Genomic DNA, 17,854 nt, shown 5'->3' on the forward strand with positions numbered 1-17,854 from the left:
AGGAATGGAAAATTTCAGAAGATAATAAAGAAACAATTTTATTAAGAGACAAAAAAAAAAGCCCTTTTAAAAGTTCTCTGTTTGAAATCATTGAAACTTACAATTAGAGCAAGACATTTACTACTCAAAACATTTCATCGTTGGAATGTTACATCTCTTCTAAAGATCAGATTTGTATCATGCCATTCTCTGGAAAAGTTCTTGCTGTTTCAGGAATTCTCCTAGAGGCCGTCATGGCAGGAGACTGAGGCCAAGTAGTGCTCTGAAAATTGGCTCCATCCTGTTTATTAGGCTATGGTGTTCTCTTAGGTTCTTCAAGTGTCGTTAATGATGATTTACCATGAATGTGTCATATTACAGTTTGATTCACTGTAGGCAGAGCTTTTTGGGTTTTTTCTTTTCTTTTTTTTTTTTTTTTTTTTTTTTTTTGGATAAGAAAGTAGTATTTAACCTTTACTATAATCATGAGGATTAAAACAGAACTCTGGTTAGATTCATAAATCAAAGTGATTGTCTTTTTTTTTTAATTCTTTTTTTAAATTTAACTTTATCTTTATTTATTTTAATTTGACCAAAGAGGGACAGAGTGAGTGAGACAGCAAGGGAGAGTGAGAGCGAGTGAGAGAGAACGTGAAAAAGCAAGCTGCCAGGTGGGGACTCAGACCGTGTGGTCAGCCATGTGGTAGTGCAGCGCTCCCAACCACCACACCACCTGCCGGCCCTGTGATTGCCATTGTCAAACTTTTCTTAAAGGTTTTTTTTTGTCATAGGGCATGTGCACTTGAGAAAGAGACACAGACAGATGCAGGGAAAGTGAGACTCATTCCCCAGGGGCATGGTGACACTGCAGTCTTTTCTCCTTCATTCTCTTCTTAGGATTTTGGGCATGCACACACGTGTGACTCTGGCATAAATTTCAAGCTGCAGGATCCAGAACTCAAACCATGGAGTCAGTCATGAGGGATCCAGTTCCTTAACCACCTGTCATTTTCAAATTTGAAAATGACTTAAAATGAAAAATCTGTGCATTGATTTCTAGAGTTCTCTAACCCATAATCATGAAACCTCATGTTAAAGGACTACAAGCTCACACACAGGTGGTGAATAAAACCGAGTCTTGGTTTTTCTATCCAGTGGGGTTTTATGTCACTTAAGAAAATGATATAAATAAAAGCAAGGAATATTTAGTTTTGGTTTATGAAAAAAAAAGAATGTTGTTTGTTATATAATATTAGTGTTCTAAAATGTGATTTATTGTATAATATACCTAATCCATATCTTACAGACCAGGCATTGAGTTGGCTTTTTTTGTTTGTTTTGTTTTTTAATCACTGAGTGATAATCTTTTTTTTTTTTAGAAATGAATAAGAAGAGGGGCCAAAAGTTGGTGTAATGGTTACATTGCTGGACTCCCATGTAGTCAACTGTGGTTCTAGTCCTGGACCCGGCAGCTTAAAACTCACACTGGGTGTGTGTGTGTGGGGAGGTGCCCAAGATCCTTAGAGGAGAATGGAGCAGAGGGGACTGCGGTATAGCCATCCCCCTGGGACCTGATTTCTTGCTTCTGCCTCTCTCTTTCTCTCTCTCTCCAGTAAGTGCACATGCCCTATAGCAAAAATATCTAAGAAAAAAAGATGAATAAGAAGTTATATTATATACCCATTCAGAATGTAGTGATTATATTTCCAAGCTGCAGGTGACTGGCCATATTTGCTATCTTTGGTAATCATTTTTGATGATTCAGAGGCAAGCAGTACCTTCAGGTTTTGTCTAGTAGATCACTCCCAGGGAAGACAAGATTACCCAGCCACACTAAATGGGTAAATACTCTTCACATTTGAACAGCCATCTAAGAAGATCTTCTCACCTCCTTAGTATGAAATTCATATATTAGTAATTTTTATATCTCTATGTTAAATGAAAACATCATTGTTACAAGGATAATGACCTTTATGTTCTTTTCTTTTATTTTATTTTTGAGAAGTTTTTGATATTGGGTGCATGCTCTTGCCAGAAAGACAGAGAGAGAGAGACAGAAAGCGAGAAATCACCCCCCAGGGGGGATGGCCATGCTGCAGTCCTTTATCCTCCATTCTCCTCTCAGGATCTTAGCACATATACACACGTGCCCAATGTGAGTTTTAAGCCACTGGCTTTGGGACTTGAACTGTGGTTGTCTACCTGGGAGTCCAGTGACATAGCTATTATGCCAACTGCTGGCCCCCCGACCTATATGTTCTTTTAAGTATGAAGCGTTTCACCTTTTTGCCATTAGTTTGAACAAGAGGAGTGTTTTTACATGGCCTTTCTTCTGTCATTTTCAATTGCCTTTTTATTTCATATCTTGTTCAAGTGTTTCCTTTAAAAAATTTTTTTTGAATCTTTTCTATACATTCAGGCATTCTTTTTGTTGTAAGTTGTAATAGTGAGTGAAAAATGTATGTGTCTTAATGGTTCTTACATTCGCTACCTTTTCTGGAAAAGGGATGATAGATAACAAGATAAACAACAGAATAGCCTTTGAAAAAACTTATGTATATCAAATATGTCAAAACTGTGAAAGAATAAAAGTCCAGCATGAGACAGCTATATTCAATGAATAACATGAAGTGAAAGCAATGGATTTCAAAATATAATTCTCTTAAGATAAATTTTAAAGAAGGAAGCCAGTAATTTGCCCCTTATTTTTTCTAATTGTTAGAATAGAATTTTAAAAATAAATTTATAAACTAAAGAAAATACCACTTTAGTGCAAATAATATATGCTAAATCTTTGGTTAAAATTATATTTTTAACAATAATTAAATTATCTTCTTATATCAACCTTTGTGCTCAGAATAATTTATGTGAATGTATTTGGGTTTTAGTATATCCAAAGTCTTTATATTTTTTTTAAGAGAGAGTTTTGCTCTAGGGCACGTGTGCTCTTTGGAGAGACAGAGAGACAGAAAGCAAGAAACCACTCCTCGGGGATATGGCCATGCTGCTATCCCTCCTTCTCCATTTTCCTCTTGGGATTTGGGGCATACAAGCACATTGCCTAGTGTGAGTTTTAAACCACCAGGTCAAGAACTTGAACCATGATCAACTTCATGGGAGTCCAGCAATGTAACCATTACATCATCTGCTGGTCCCAGTGAAAGTCTTTTTTTAATACGCCTTATCCTTGAAATCTAAAATCTCTTGAACAGGTGAAAAGAGTATACCCACTACTGACCAAACATTTTTAATTTCATTAGCTCTCACACTATAATCTCTTACCCTTGTAATCTAGCTATTATCTGGTCTGTGTCACACTCTTAACAATCATTGTGGATTTTATCTAGCTCTGCAGCCTGTTGATCTATCCTTTTTATGTATTTTTTTTTAAACTAGCATTTCTAGTTTTACTCAAGCCAAGAATGTATGGTTTCCTAAGCACCTCCTCCTTGGAGAAGTCCTCAACCTCTTCTCTAGAATAGACAGATTTAGAGAATTATGTCCTATTCTTATAAGGCATTCTTTGTAAAGATGCAAGCTACGTACATACCATCTTTGGGAGAATTAAGAATATACACAACTCACATAATGTTTAGACCACAACTCAGCTTTATACTTTTTATTTATTTTATTTTATTTTACTTTTTAAAACATCTATTTACTTCTTTATTTATTTGTTTTGATTTCCAAGCTGCCAAGTTCAGGTCTTGAACCGCAGTTGGCCATGTGAGAATCCACTGCCTTAACCACCACACCACCTGCTGGCCCATTTACAACACCATTCTCCTCAATTGCATTGTTTATTAGTACTTCAATAATGTAAACTCCATTAAGAGAGCAGCTTTGCTTTGCTTCTGACATTATTTTAGTACTTAGGACAATGCTTAGCATGCATACACACTGTCTTACTCACCAGGCAAAAGTGCAAAAGTTCTCCTTAAGCCCACCTCTGTGCATTCTCCATATTTGTACCAGAGAATCCAGCAACTGAGCATTTTTGTAAGGGCAAGTGTGAGGGAGAGGAGGTTCTTACAACAATACTGGCTTGTGTACTTTATACTCATGACCACAAAGCTGCTGTTGGAACTCTGTTCTTTCCAGCATTGTTATAAAATTATCTTGAAAATTTGGCTTTCTCAGTTTTTATGATCAGTTTGTATCTTCTCCTTTCCAGTTTGCACAAGAGAATCAAGAATCAAGATTCCAACTACAGTCAGCCATGTGGGTCTGCATAGCTAGCCCTGGATTTTTTTTTTTTTTTTGTAGCAGAAATCAGGGTTAAAAAAAGATAAATAGATTGCTTAGAAATATCATGATTTTTTGATATTCCCCTCAGAACTCAGTACACCTTTCTTTTTTCTTCCCCTCTTTATTTTTGAATCCCAGTCACGTTTTGAACAAAATATGCATAGAAAAATCCTATTTTTGCTAAGCTATGCTCTTGGGATTTGGGGCATACAAGCACATTGCCTAGTGTGAGTTTTAAACCACCAGGTCAAGAACTTGAACCATGATCAACTTCATGGGAGTCCAGCAATGTAACCATTACATCATCTGCTGGTCCCAGTGAAAGTCTTTTTTTAATACGCCTTATCCTTGAAATCTAAAATCTCTTGAACAGGTGAAAAGAGTATACCCACTACTGACCAAACATTTTTAATTTCATTAGCTCTCACACTATAATCTCTTACCCTTGTAATCTAGCTATTATCTGGTCTGTGTCACACTCTTAACAATCATTGTGGATTTTATCTAGCTCTGCAGCCTGTTGATCTATCCTTTTTATGTATTTTTTTTTAAACTAGCATTTCTAGTTTTACTCAAGCCAAGAATGTATGGTTTCCTAAGCACCTCCTCCTTGGAGAAGTCCTCAACCTCTTCTCTAGAATAGACAGATTTAGAGAATTATGTCCTATTCTTATAAGGCATTCTTTGTAAAGATGCAAGCTACGTACATACCATCTTTGGGAGAATTAAGAATATACACAACTCACATAATGTTTAGACCACAACTCAGCTTTATACTTTTTATTTATTTTATTTTATTTTACTTTTTAAAACATCTATTTACTTCTTTATTTATTTGTTTTGATTTCCAAGCTGCCAAGTTCAGGTCTTGAACCGCAGTTGGCCATGTGAGAATCCACTGCCTTAACCACCACACCACCTGCTGGCCCATTTACAACACCATTCTCCTCAATTGCATTGTTTATTAGTACTTCAATAATGTAAACTCCATTAAGAGAGCAGCTTTGCTTTGCTTCTGACATTATTTTAGTACTTAGGACAATGCTTAGCATGCATACACACTGTCTTACTCACCAGGCAAAAGTGCAAAAGTTCTCCTTAAGCCCACCTCTGTGCATTCTCCATATTTGTACCAGAGAATCCAGCAACTGAGCATTTTTGTAAGGGCAAGTGTGAGGGAGAGGAGGTTCTTACAACAATACTGGCTTGTGTACTTTATACTCATGACCACAAAGCTGCTGTTGGAACTCTGTTCTTTCCAGCATTGTTATAAAATTATCTTGAAAATTTGGCTTTCTCAGTTTTTATGATCAGTTTGTATCTTCTCCTTTCCAGTTTGCACAAGAGAATCAAGAATCAAGATTCCAACTACAGTCAGCCATGTGGGTCTGCATAGCTAGCCCTGGATTTTTTTTTTTTTTTGTAGCAGAAATCAGGGTTAAAAAAAGATAAATAGATTGCTTAGAAATATCATGATTTTTTGATATTCCCCTCAGAACTCAGTACACCTTTCTTTTTTCTTCCCCTCTTTATTTTTGAATCCCAGTCACGTTTTGAACAAAATATGCATAGAAAAATCCTATTTTTGCTAAGCTATGAAGGACCTCAGGTGTAGTGAATTCCCTTCATAAATACACACATATATATTTATATAGTATATATAGTGTATATACATATATATATATTCATGTGAGATTACTGGGAAAGAAATAGGAGCCTTGTTCTCTCTTACTGGTCTTCACTGCCTTTCTATTCATATGATAACTTTTAATAAGTGTATATTGTAAAATTTAAGCTCTACTGCCTTTTGGGTGAATGGTAAATTTAAGAAAAGAAAGGAGAGAGTTTCCTTCCATGTTATTAAATAAAGTCTAGTTACTACTCTGATTTTATAAATCAAAAATAGCTAATGGGATTTTTTAATAAACTTGCTTTTCATACCTCTACCCCCTGTTTTGCCAAAGATTTCTTCCTTATACTAAGCACAGTAAATCGTAGCCGAATAAAGGACTAGAACCAAGATGAAATACATAAATCTGTAGTCACATGCTTATAATTAAAAGGGTGCCGAAACCTCCAATCTTAAATATACAGTCTTCAGTATTGGTAATTCTATACTTGAGAATGAAGAGATGGTGAAAGCAGTAGGTCTCAATTGTACCAAAGACCGAGACGTTGCCTAGGAGTACTTTTTATCAGAAATGGTGCACATGGCACTGTATGAGCTGTGCTCCGTATTCAGGGTGAGCATGTTTGTTGTCGCTTTTCTTTCTCTTTCTGAAAATATGAAAACATTGTTTTTAGAAGTGTTTGCCTTAGGGCATGTGCATTTACCAGAGAAAAAGAGAGACAGAGACAGTGAGAGGGAAAGTGAGAGATCATTCACCACTCCCCCCCTCCCCCCCAGGGAGGATGGTCACACTGCCATCCCTTCTCCTCCATTCTCCTCCTGGGATGTTGGGCATGCATGCATGCACACATGCCCAGCGTGAGTTTCAAGGCACCTGGGACTCGAGCTGTGGTTGGCCATGTGGGAGTCCAGGGATATAACAGCTGACCATCTGCTGATCCCAATATGAGAACTTTTTTTTTTTTTTTTTTTTGTGAGGTTTTTGCTGTAGGGCATGTGCGCTCGCCAGAAAGACAGAGACAGAGAGACAGAAAGCAAGAAATCACCCCCCAGGGGAGAGGCCACACCACAATCCCTTTGCCTCCCTTCTTCTCTCAGGATATTGATCACACACGCACACGTGCCTGGCGTGAGTTTAAGCCACTGGGTCCAGTACTTGAACCGTAGTCGACTACATGGGAGTCCAGCCACATACCCATTATGCCAACTGCTGGTCCTGAGTAGCATTATTTATCTCCAATGGGGATAATAATTTTTATTATTATAAAATAATATTGCTTTACTAAATTGCTTAACTAAAGCTACACAATAAATGGCAAAGTCATGCTGGAATCAAACCTTTTGAAGGAGACTGTAGCTATGCTTTAATGTAAAAATTATTATAATTTTATTATAAAAATTATTCTCTTACTATAGTAAGAGACCTAGACATGTAGTGGACAAGACAGTTGTGTAATGTCAGGTGGTAGAAACCATAAATACAGATCAAATTCCATGTAAGTTATTCCAGTGAAGCTTAAAAGTCACCAGTCACAGGACTGAAAAATGGGGACACTGCTCTGCAGTGCAGTATGTAGGCAGACACTGCACCAGATAGACAAAGCCCTTTCCTCTAATATATTGATAAGTATTATTTCATTGTACCTTTCCTGTTACTCTTAACATTTAAAAAGCATGAACTGGAAGTAAGGGTCAGATTTCCCACAGCCCTAGCTATTCTACACCTCTGGGTGAGACCTGGTAAAAAGGGGCTTCAAGGAGTGCTGGGAATCATTCCCATTTGGGAACCCCTAGTGACTGCCTCTTGCAGGTTTCTGCGTTGATGCTCTCACTGCTACCTCATGCTGAACCTCTCCATAACGTGTTCCACAGTATGTCTTTAGCACTTGTACAAAGCAGAACCCTGAGAAAGATTTATGTCATAGATGAAAAATTGAAGGAATAGTTTTGAGTTTAACCTCAAGCTCTTCAGTTCTCTCCTGCTGTGTTCCCTCACATTGTGAGTGGTGTTATCACCCATGCGATCATGTAAGACGGGAAGCTTGGCCTAGTTCTTTATTTCTCAAAGAATGAGTAACGGAAATATTAAATAATACATGTAATTATCATAAAATTCATGTAAGTATGTTAAGTCTTCAGACTCTTACGTTCCTCTACTCAACCAATGTTACATTTTATTTCCATTCTACCGGAGATGATATGTATAAATTAGCAATTGTATGCATATCTATCATAGTCATATTTTTACTACAGATTTTATGCTCTCCATATTCTCTCTCTTTTTAAATAGAATAAGACATCAAAATTCAAGACAGATCACCTCTAGAAAGAAATGTTTTCTACTTTGGGCCTGTTAGCAGATTTTTTTTTAAAGTTATCAATATATTTAAAGCAAAGGAAAGGATTTAGGCTTAAAAGCCTTTTCACTTTGAGTTTCCTAAATTTATAGGACAAACAAAAGGGTAAGTATGGAATGAACCATATAAAAAGAAGGAAGAGAAATATACATGCTAGAGAGGAAAACAGTAAGAAGAAATGAGAACATTATGAAGTATTTGAAATGCAGAGTGAGTTGCTGAAACACTTACAGAGGCACCACTGAGTCTCTTATTCAAAGGAACAATCAGTGTCAGAAAAACAAATGAAACGAAGGCAAGGATTTATGAGGGAATTTATGGATTTTAAATTTGAGGAAGCTTCAAAGTCTACTAAAAATATATCTCAAAAGAATAAAAAAACCTGTGCCATATTTGTAAACAAATTACCACAAATGGATTGAAGGTCTCTTTCTCATTTAACCTTTTTTCCCTCTGCTGTGCAATTATATTTTATATCTTCATTCTTTTAATGCATATTTTGATATTTTAATATAATTCTTTTGTATTACATATATTAAAGTATGCAATGTTATGTTTTGATATACATAGTAAAAATTATTACTATAGTCAGGCAAGTTAACATATTCATCATTTTACATATTTCCCTGCATGTGTGCACTTATATGCTATTCTTGTCTAATTTTTAAAATTCAGAATAATTATTGTTTTATATATGTGTGTGTGTGTGTGTATGTGTTTTTTAGAGAGGTTTTTGCTATAGGGCATGTGCACTTTCCAGAGAGATGGAGAGAGACAAGAAAGCGAGAAATCACCACTCCAGGGCATAGATACACTGCAATCCCTTTTCTTCTAGCCTCCTGCCTCCTCTCAGGATTTTGGGCACACACGCACATGTTCCCGGTGTGTTTTAAGCCCCCGGGTCCAGGACTCAAACCATGGTCGACTATATGGGAGTCCAGCTATATAACCATTATGCAATCTGCTGGTCCCATGTTTTATATATTTTTTAAAATTTTAGTTTAGGCAGTACTTTTTTTTCCCCTCCCTGGTCCTTCATATTATGACTGCCTTCTAAGACTGTTTTTCTTCTTTCATAAATAAGTCTTTTTAGTTGATGGTAAATTCTGTTTCTGTCTGTATGGAAATATCTTTCTATTGCTTGTTTTTGAGAGGTAGATTTACTAATTACAAAATTGCAGGTTCAAAGTGAATTCCTTTCAGCTGTCTGGAGGCCTCTGACTCTTCTCTTCCCCTGTTGTGCTGAGGACTCTGCTTGGGTCCAGTTCTTGTTTCTTTGTTTCTAATCTGTGTTTCCTCTCAGGCTCTTTTATGTTTTTCTGTTTCTCTTTATGTTTGTTTTGGCTAATCATCAGGAGGCACTACCAAATAAGAACTATTTTAAAATAAATACTTGCCTTGCATGCTAAGATCACACATCGGGCAAACGGGCCCAATGCAATGTGATTGCCTATTTGTGGCTTTAGATTCTCAAGTGAAATGGGATTTCCCCTTCTACTTAGAAGCCATAGGTGAGATGGGCACTTTTCTCAATGTCTAATAAGTGGGGTGATGCTTTTCAGTTTCTTCTTTCCAGGTGTGTGGTTGGGTACCTGGGTAGATTCCAGGCCTGTTCAGAATTTTCCTGTGTGGCTCTTCAAACTAAAGTTCTCTGTTGCTGGGGTTAGTGATGGCCCAGGGCGGTGCTGGCTCACACCTCTCTGGAATCCTGCTCCTGTTTGTTTTTATATCCTTAGAGAATTTTCCTTATTTTCTATCTAATTAGCCATGCATTCAATTTTATTTTAAGTCATCCTTTTTTATGTGCTTTGTTATGAAAGGTTTTGATACCCACTCCATACTTTTGCTGAAAATAAGTCTATTATTTTTATTTAAGATCTCTTTAAAATAATTTGTATCAGTACATTCTTCATAATGACTTTATAGTATGTCATTGTAAAAATGCACTAAAGGGACTTGCAGATGGCGTAATGGCTATGTTACTGGACTCCCATGTAGTCAATCGGGGTTTGAGTACCAGACCTGGTGGCTTAAACTCGCACCAAGTGCGTGTGCATGTATACCTAAGATACCAAGAGGAGAATGGAGGAGAAGGGGTTGTGGTGTGGCCATCCCCCCGGAGGGTGATTTCTTGCTTTCTAGCTCTCTCCATTTCTCTCTTTCTGGTGAGTGCATATGCCCTATAGCAAAAAAAAAAAAAAAAAAAAAGAAAAGAAAAGAAAAAAAAACTGTTAAAAAATTGCACTAAAACTTATTTGCTCATTTCTTGATTTATCAATCTTTTTCTAACAACACGTTTAAAAAGGATTATATTGGGGAACCGGCAGTGGCATGGTGGTTAAGGCACTGGGCACTCCCACATGGCCAACCACAGTTCAAGTCCCAGACCTGGTGGCTTGCTTTCTCACTTTCTCTTTCTCTGTGTGTATGTGTCTCACTCTGGCCAAATTAAAATAAAATAAAATAAAATAAAATAAAAGTTCCCTAAAAAAAAATTATATTGAACAAATGAGTATATTTCTTACAATGCACACTTGGACTAGACATTCTTAAATATTGATGTGCTGGGTCTACAGCAGTTATCAGTTTTATTTTTTAAAAAGAATTATTTATTTAATTTTATTTATTATTATTATTAAATTTGCTCTACGGCATGTGTTTACTCACCAGAGAAAGAGAGAGACAGAGAGAGGGGGAAAGTGAGAAAACAAGCTGCTAGGTCTAGGACTCAAACTGTGGTTGGCCATGTGGGAGTCCAGTGCCTTAACCACCATATCATCTGCTGGCCCCCAGTCTTATTCTTTATGCCTTCTCTTCTCATATCTTCCTCTCAACCTTGCTTTTTCCTCCAATCACTGCCAAGTCCCATTAATTTATTCACACATGTCTTCTTCACTCTAATCTCATACTATTAGCCTTGTCTAATCCCAAAATAATCACTTGCTTTTATTATGCAAATGCTACTATCCTGCCCTTTAATTTATCACAATTTATCTTGGAATAATAATATACAACTTCACATACAATAAAAGAATTATGAAACAGTATACTTCCATTCTCCTCTTATCCTTTATGCTTTTGTTTTCATGTTTTACTTCTACATATACATAACCGAACAGTATGTTCCTACCTTTTGCTTTTAAGTCAGTTATCTTTTCTTAGAATTATTTTATTTTAACTTTCTTTATTTATTTATTTTAATTTGTCCAGGGAGGGACAGAGTGAGCATGTGAGAGAGAGAGAAAGAGAGGGAGAAAGTGAGAAAACAAACTGCCAAGTCTGGGACTTGAACTGCAGTTGACCATGTGGGGAGTCAAGTGCCCTTAACCTTCATGCTACCTGCTAGCCCCTAAGTCAGTTATCTTTTAAAGAAATTTTAAAATGAAAAAAAAAATGTACTTTGTTAATTTACATAGTTAGCGTTTAGCATTTCAATTTTTTTGTGTTCATTTTTATACATCTAAGTTTCTATTTTTTTTTCTTCTCGTGCTTTAACTTATTGTTTTCTTATCTTCTGCTTACATAGTTTTGTTTGTTTTAAATTGCCAGAGGACACATGTATTTGCCAGAGAGAGTAAGTGAGAGAAAGGGAGAAAGCATCTTCCAGTGGGGTATAGTTGTGCCTTAATCTTCATCTCCATTTCTCTGTACTCTTGGGAATGCAAGCATATACACCTGGTGTGTTTTTTAAGCCACCAGGGCCAGGGCTTGAACCACAGTTGACCATATGGGATTCAGCTCCCTTAACCACTAGGTTAAGGGGCCAGCCTGCTTGCATAATTTTTGACTAGAAATGTCTATTTTCTGTTGTTGTAACAAGTGGTTTAAAACAACACAGATTTAGTATCTTACACTTCTGAAAGTCAGAAACCCAGAATAGGCAAAAATTATGGAGTTAATTGGGTTGTTTCTTTGGAGACTCCAGGGTATAATCAATGTTTTCTCTTTTTTCTGTTTTTTTTTTTGTTTTTGTTTTTGTTTTTTTTTTTGAGAGGTTTTTGCTATAGGGCATGTGCACTCGCCAGAAAGACAGAGAGAGACAGAGAGATAGAAAGCAAGAAGTTACCCCTCAGGGGGGATGGCTACACCCCAATGCCTTCTCCCCCGTTCTCCTCTCAGGCTCTTGGGCACACATGCACACGCGCCTGGCATGAATTTGAACCACCAGGTCCAGGATTCGAACCGTGGTTGACTACATGGGAGTTCAGCAACATAGCCATGATGCTAACTGCTGGTCCCAACTTTTTCTTTGTCTTATGTTCAGATTATAAAGGCTGCCCACATTGCTTGGGTTATGGTTGCCATCTGTCTTCAAATTCACCAATGACTGATCAAATTTTTCTCATGCTGTATCATGCCAGCATGAACTTCCTTGCCTCCTCCTTTCACTTGTAAGGATTGTGTGATTATAGCAGTCTGACCTGGATAATGTAATACAAATGACCTCTTATCTCAAGGTCAGCTGTCTAGCAACCTTAATTCTACATGCAATTTTTATTCTCCCTTCCCATATAATGTAACATATTCACAGATTCTGGGAATTAGGTCATGGAGATTTTTGGAGGGTTCATTACTCTACCTATCATTTTGTAATTATACTTTTTTCCTTGCCATAGAATGTGTTTCCCTCGTACTCCCTATTTTTTTTTTTAACCTTCGACTGTTTTTAAAAGTATGTTTTTATTCTTGGTTTTGGGCATTTAATAACCAAATTCTATGACTTTGTGTGGGTGAACCTCTGAATGGACTTCAGACCATAACAGTAACTATCAGTTCAACTATATTGTGTTTCTGAAGACAACTGGGTTCTCCACCCAAGCAGGTAGTAAATTATTTAATTTCAAAATGGAACCTGGTACCTCCCTGAAGGGATTCTGCTTCACACTGTTGGGAAGTTTACCAATATGGCTTCAGAGTAGACTAACTTTACACAGCACACTTTAAGAAAAGACATGTTTATTCAGTGTCATGATCTGACTACTCAATTTAGCAATGAACAGCATGGGTGCACACAGAAGAGAAGAGAAGAGAAGAGAAGAGAAGAGAAGAGAAGAGAAGAGAAGAGAAGAGAGCTACATTAAAACCCTTTGTTAGGATGCTTTACACTTTCTGGAGAACAAAAACTAAAATAACCTGTTATACAATTAGTCACAAATATAGGCCTTGTGTTTTTTGGCCATACACATGAGTATGGTCTAAGACATGTCTTCTTTGTAGCAGGTGGGCCCGGCCACCACTGTGCTTGGAAGTTTACAAAACTGTTGTAACCTGTAACTTCCCTGTCACTTCTCTGGCTCTCCTGCTAAACTCTGTTTCCTGACAGTTAATTAAAATCTGCCACTGCCATAGCTACCTTGATTTTGTGGTTCGGCAAAGTATTGACTTTCACTGCCATAAGGGCCAGAGCTTCTACCTCCAAAGTTCCCACCCTTCATGGGTACAAAAATGTGAAGGATGATTGTTGTAATTCCCCAAATCATTGCTTCCTCCACCTCCAAAATTATTCCAGTACCACTGCCAACGCCATCTCCGTGTTCTCTGTTGTTTTCTCATAGCTGCCACTCCTGCCATAGCCACTGCCCTGGTTTCCATAACCTTGTCCACCACTTCTATAACCTCTGCTTCCTCCAGATCAACCAGGGCTGCCTCTTCCATAACCACCATCATTACCAAATTCACTATAGCCGTCCCCACTCCCACCATATCCACCACAACCATGGCTGCTACCAAAGCCTAAAACCACTGAAGTTTCCTCCAAAACCAAAGTTGTCATTACCACCAAAATCACCTCTATGATCACCACCAAAGTTTCTAGAACCACTTTGACCTCTTGGGCTGGAGGAAGCACTAGCCATCTCTTTTTGGACAGGGCTTTCCTTACCTCACAGTTGTGGCCATTCACACAGTATGGTATTTCTGAATGACAGTCTTATCCACAGAGTCATGATCATCAAAGGTTACAAAAGTAAAGCCCTTCTTCTAGCCACTGCCTTGGTCAGTCATGATTTCAATCACTTCAATTTTACCATACTGTTCAAAATAATCTCTCAGGTGATGTTCTTCAGTGTCTTTTTTTTTTTTTTTTTGGTAGAGGTTTTTTCACTATAGGGCTCGTGCGCTCGCCAGACAGAGAGACAGAAAGCAAGAAATCACCCCCCAAGAGGGATGGCCACGCTGCAATCCCTTCTCCATTCTCCTCTCGGGATCTTGGGCACGCACGCAAACGCGCCCAGCGTGAGTTTTAAGCCACTGGGTCCAGGACGCGAACCGCAGTTGACTACGTGGGAGTCCAGTGACATAGCCACTACGCTAACTGCTGGTCCCCTTCAGTGTCTTCTTTAATGGCACCAACAATGATCTTTTTCACACAATTAAGTAGGCACTTAGTCTTTGAGAGTCTTGAGACAGCCCTCTTTGGTTCCACAACTCTTCCATCCATCTTGTGTAGCCTTGCAATCATGGCAGCATTTACCTCCTCCACAGTGGCATATGTGACAAACCCAAAGCCCCCTGGAGGGCTTGGTGTTTGAATCTTGCATTACCATACATTTTGTCAGCATTCCCTATTGATCAGAATGGCTCCTTTACTCTCATCAGTTGTTTCAAAGCTCAGACCTCTGATGAAGAGTTCCTATAGCTGTTCGAGCTCCTCAGGAGACTCTGACTTAGACACGATGGCAGTGGAAAGAGAGACATCAGCGATGCTTTCCTGGAGGCATCCAGAGGTGGAAAGCTCAACTTTTTAATGGTGTGAACATGATACACACTTGTAGAAACTATAAGTTCTCCTATGATAATTTTGGTTTTATTTTCATAATATTCAAAAAATTACATGTAATATTTAATACTTTATTATGAACTAGGCTTTGTATTAGTTTATACTGGCCGACTGTAGGCTAATATACGTGTTCTGAACACATATAAGGTAGGCTAGAGTAAGTTATGATGTTTGGTAGTTAGCTTGTATTAAATACATTTTCATCTTAATGATACTTTCAGCTTATACTGGGTTTATTGGGACAGAACCCTGTCATAAGTTGAGAAGCATTTGCACTTGGTTAGTACAACTGTAAATGTAATGTTAAAGGTGGGGATTTTGTGTACTGTTTTGAAGAGTATTTGCCTTTGTTTAGGTGGATAATTTAAATAACATATGACTCAGTTTGATTCCTTTAAGGCCTATTTTTTTTTTAGAGGTTTTTGCTATAGGACGCATGTGCTCGCCAGCCAGACAGAGACAGAGAGACAGAAAGCGAGAAATCACCCCCGGGGGGGATGGTCACACCATAATCCCTTCTCCTCCATTCTCCTCTCGGGATCTTGGGCATGCATGCACACGCTCCCGGCGTGAGTTTAAGCCACCGGGTCCGGGATGCGAACCATGGTCAACTACATGGGAGTCCAGCAACATAGCCATTACGCTAACTGCTGGTCCTCCTTTAAGCCCTATTTTTAAGCTTTGCTTAGGCTACTCTAGAGTGTCCTTCATAACAGTGATAATTTGTCCTATTTATAAGGTCCCTCACATCCTCATACACACAGAGGCTTTCATAACTATTCTAACCCATAACTATTCTTACTCCATCTAATTTTTTTTTATACCAAATCATACCCAAATGCTATTTATTACTACACTCACAGGGTAAGCAAATCTCTCATGGACTTTCACTAATGCATCATAAAAGAATATATCATAAAATATATATATATAAGAGAAATTGGCCCTAGGTGTATCTAACATATATAAACTACCTAAATTTACTTGACTTTTAGTTCATTGTCTAAAGGAGGAGTCCATGATAGCTCTAAACTCCGATTCTTCAGACTTCAAATGCCTCTTGACCCTATGAGTTTTGGGAATTTCTCAATTTACAACTTCTTGGTAGTTCTTCACTTGGACTTGTAGGGTTTCACTGTATAAATGTTCTTCTTAATATTCAGCAAAAGCCCAGGGATTTTATTGCAGATTTCTGACCTTTTTTTCTACAGAAATATTTCTTTTCCTGGAACTCTGTCCTTCAGTTTTCAGCCACGTCATCCTCTCTGAACTGCTATCTGTAGTTCCTCAATTCGGCAAGACTGAATGATTTATTTGGGTTCTCCATTCCAGGACCCATGATCTAGAAAGTGCTTTAAGACAAAATCTAGGAAGACTGAATGACTCAACAGAGATCAGAATCTTTCTTTTGTCCAGTATGAAAACTGTTGTTTCATGTATGTTATCCTATTTTCTAGAGAGCACTTCAGTCCTTGTCAGTGAAGTCCAGCAATGAAAGTGTCTACTACCTTAAATTAAATGCAATTCAGTTTTTCTTTTTTACTTTGCTTGTTATAATACATACCATAAGAGTCTGTATGTATCTCCTTTATACCCAAATTTTTTTGCTAGCTATTTTTCATTGTATTTTCCATCTTGTCTCCTTTATATCTTGCTTCTTGCTATTCTGGGTGACAGTGCACTTTTGCTTCTATGCCTTCTTCCTTCTTGATACTCTGGGCTGTCGTGAACTTTTATATCTATGTTGTTCACCCTCTTCAGTCTACATTCCAAATGGGAAAGACTATGTAAAATTTGTCTACGTATAAGTTCCTAACAAAGTATCTAGAACATATTACACAACTCAAATATTGGTAGAGGTATCGTAATGTTAAAGTATGTGGCTTTTATTACTAGGATTGGGATACCCTAGTCTTCAAGCATTGTTTTGGCAGGTAAGGTTAGAAAAAGAGAAAAACCATCAGGAAAGGATTTTTTTTAAACATTTTTATTCAAGTGTTTTCTGTTTTGATATTTTTGAATCCATAGGTCGCAATTAGTTGATACTGCTTTTAATATTGAAAACGCAGTCTTAAAATATGTACTTGCATATTTTTAGCTAAAGGTTAGCAGATTTTTGCTTTGTATGCAGGATCCTAATTAAAATTCAGATTGATATTAGTGAGTAGATATGCTCGACTTTTCTTTGGCAGTAGAATAGCTGTTTCCTAGTAAAGAAAAGGGTTGGCAGGTGGTGGGAAGTTTAAGGGGGCCGGATCCCACACAGCCAACTGTGAGATTTGAGTCCCAGACCTGGTGACTTGAACATCATGGTGGGCACATGTGCGTGCATGCCCAAAAATTCCTAGTAGAGGATGGAGGAGAAGGAATTCTGACATGACCATTCTTCATGGGGATGCTTTCTCACCTTCTCTCTCTCTATGTCTTGCTCTGGTGGGCACATGTGCCCTATGGCAAACTGAAAAACAAAAAAAACAAAGAAAGAAAAGAGAGATTGGTCCTAGGTGTATATACTTTTATGCTGCATTAGTGAAAGTCCATGAGAGATTTGCTTACCCTGTGAATGTAGTAATAAATAGCATTTGGGTATGATTTGGTATAAAAATAAATTTGATGGAGTTAATATTTTCTAGTTGGAAATCAACAACTGTTTTACATTGTATTGTCTATAAAATATGAAATTCATAGATGCATATCATGTTTTCTGAGTCTTCTCTGCTTTGGGTTTAAAATAGAGATTTAGAAAGAAATTTCACTGAGGACTACTTCAATAAGTACATCAAGCTAGGTGATAATAGCATATGGCTTTTCTGTATTTCAGATTTGGCCAGAAGCCACATGTATCAAATTTTTGAAGTACAC

At 37.6% G+C, this 17,854-nt stretch overlaps 1 protein-coding gene across 1 annotated transcript in view; it reads left to right on the forward strand.

Annotated features, from left to right (window-relative positions):
- FMN2 (formin 2) overlaps nucleotides 1–17,854 on the forward strand; it is a 407,588-nt gene that overhangs the window by 298,430 nt on the left and 91,304 nt on the right.

Source organism: Tupaia chinensis, unplaced genomic scaffold (genome assembly GCF_000334495.1).
Source record: "Tupaia chinensis unplaced genomic scaffold, TupChi_1.0 Scaffold000074_1, whole genome shotgun sequence".
In the NCBI taxonomy this organism is placed as follows: Eukaryota; Metazoa; Chordata; class Mammalia; order Scandentia; family Tupaiidae; genus Tupaia; species Tupaia belangeri.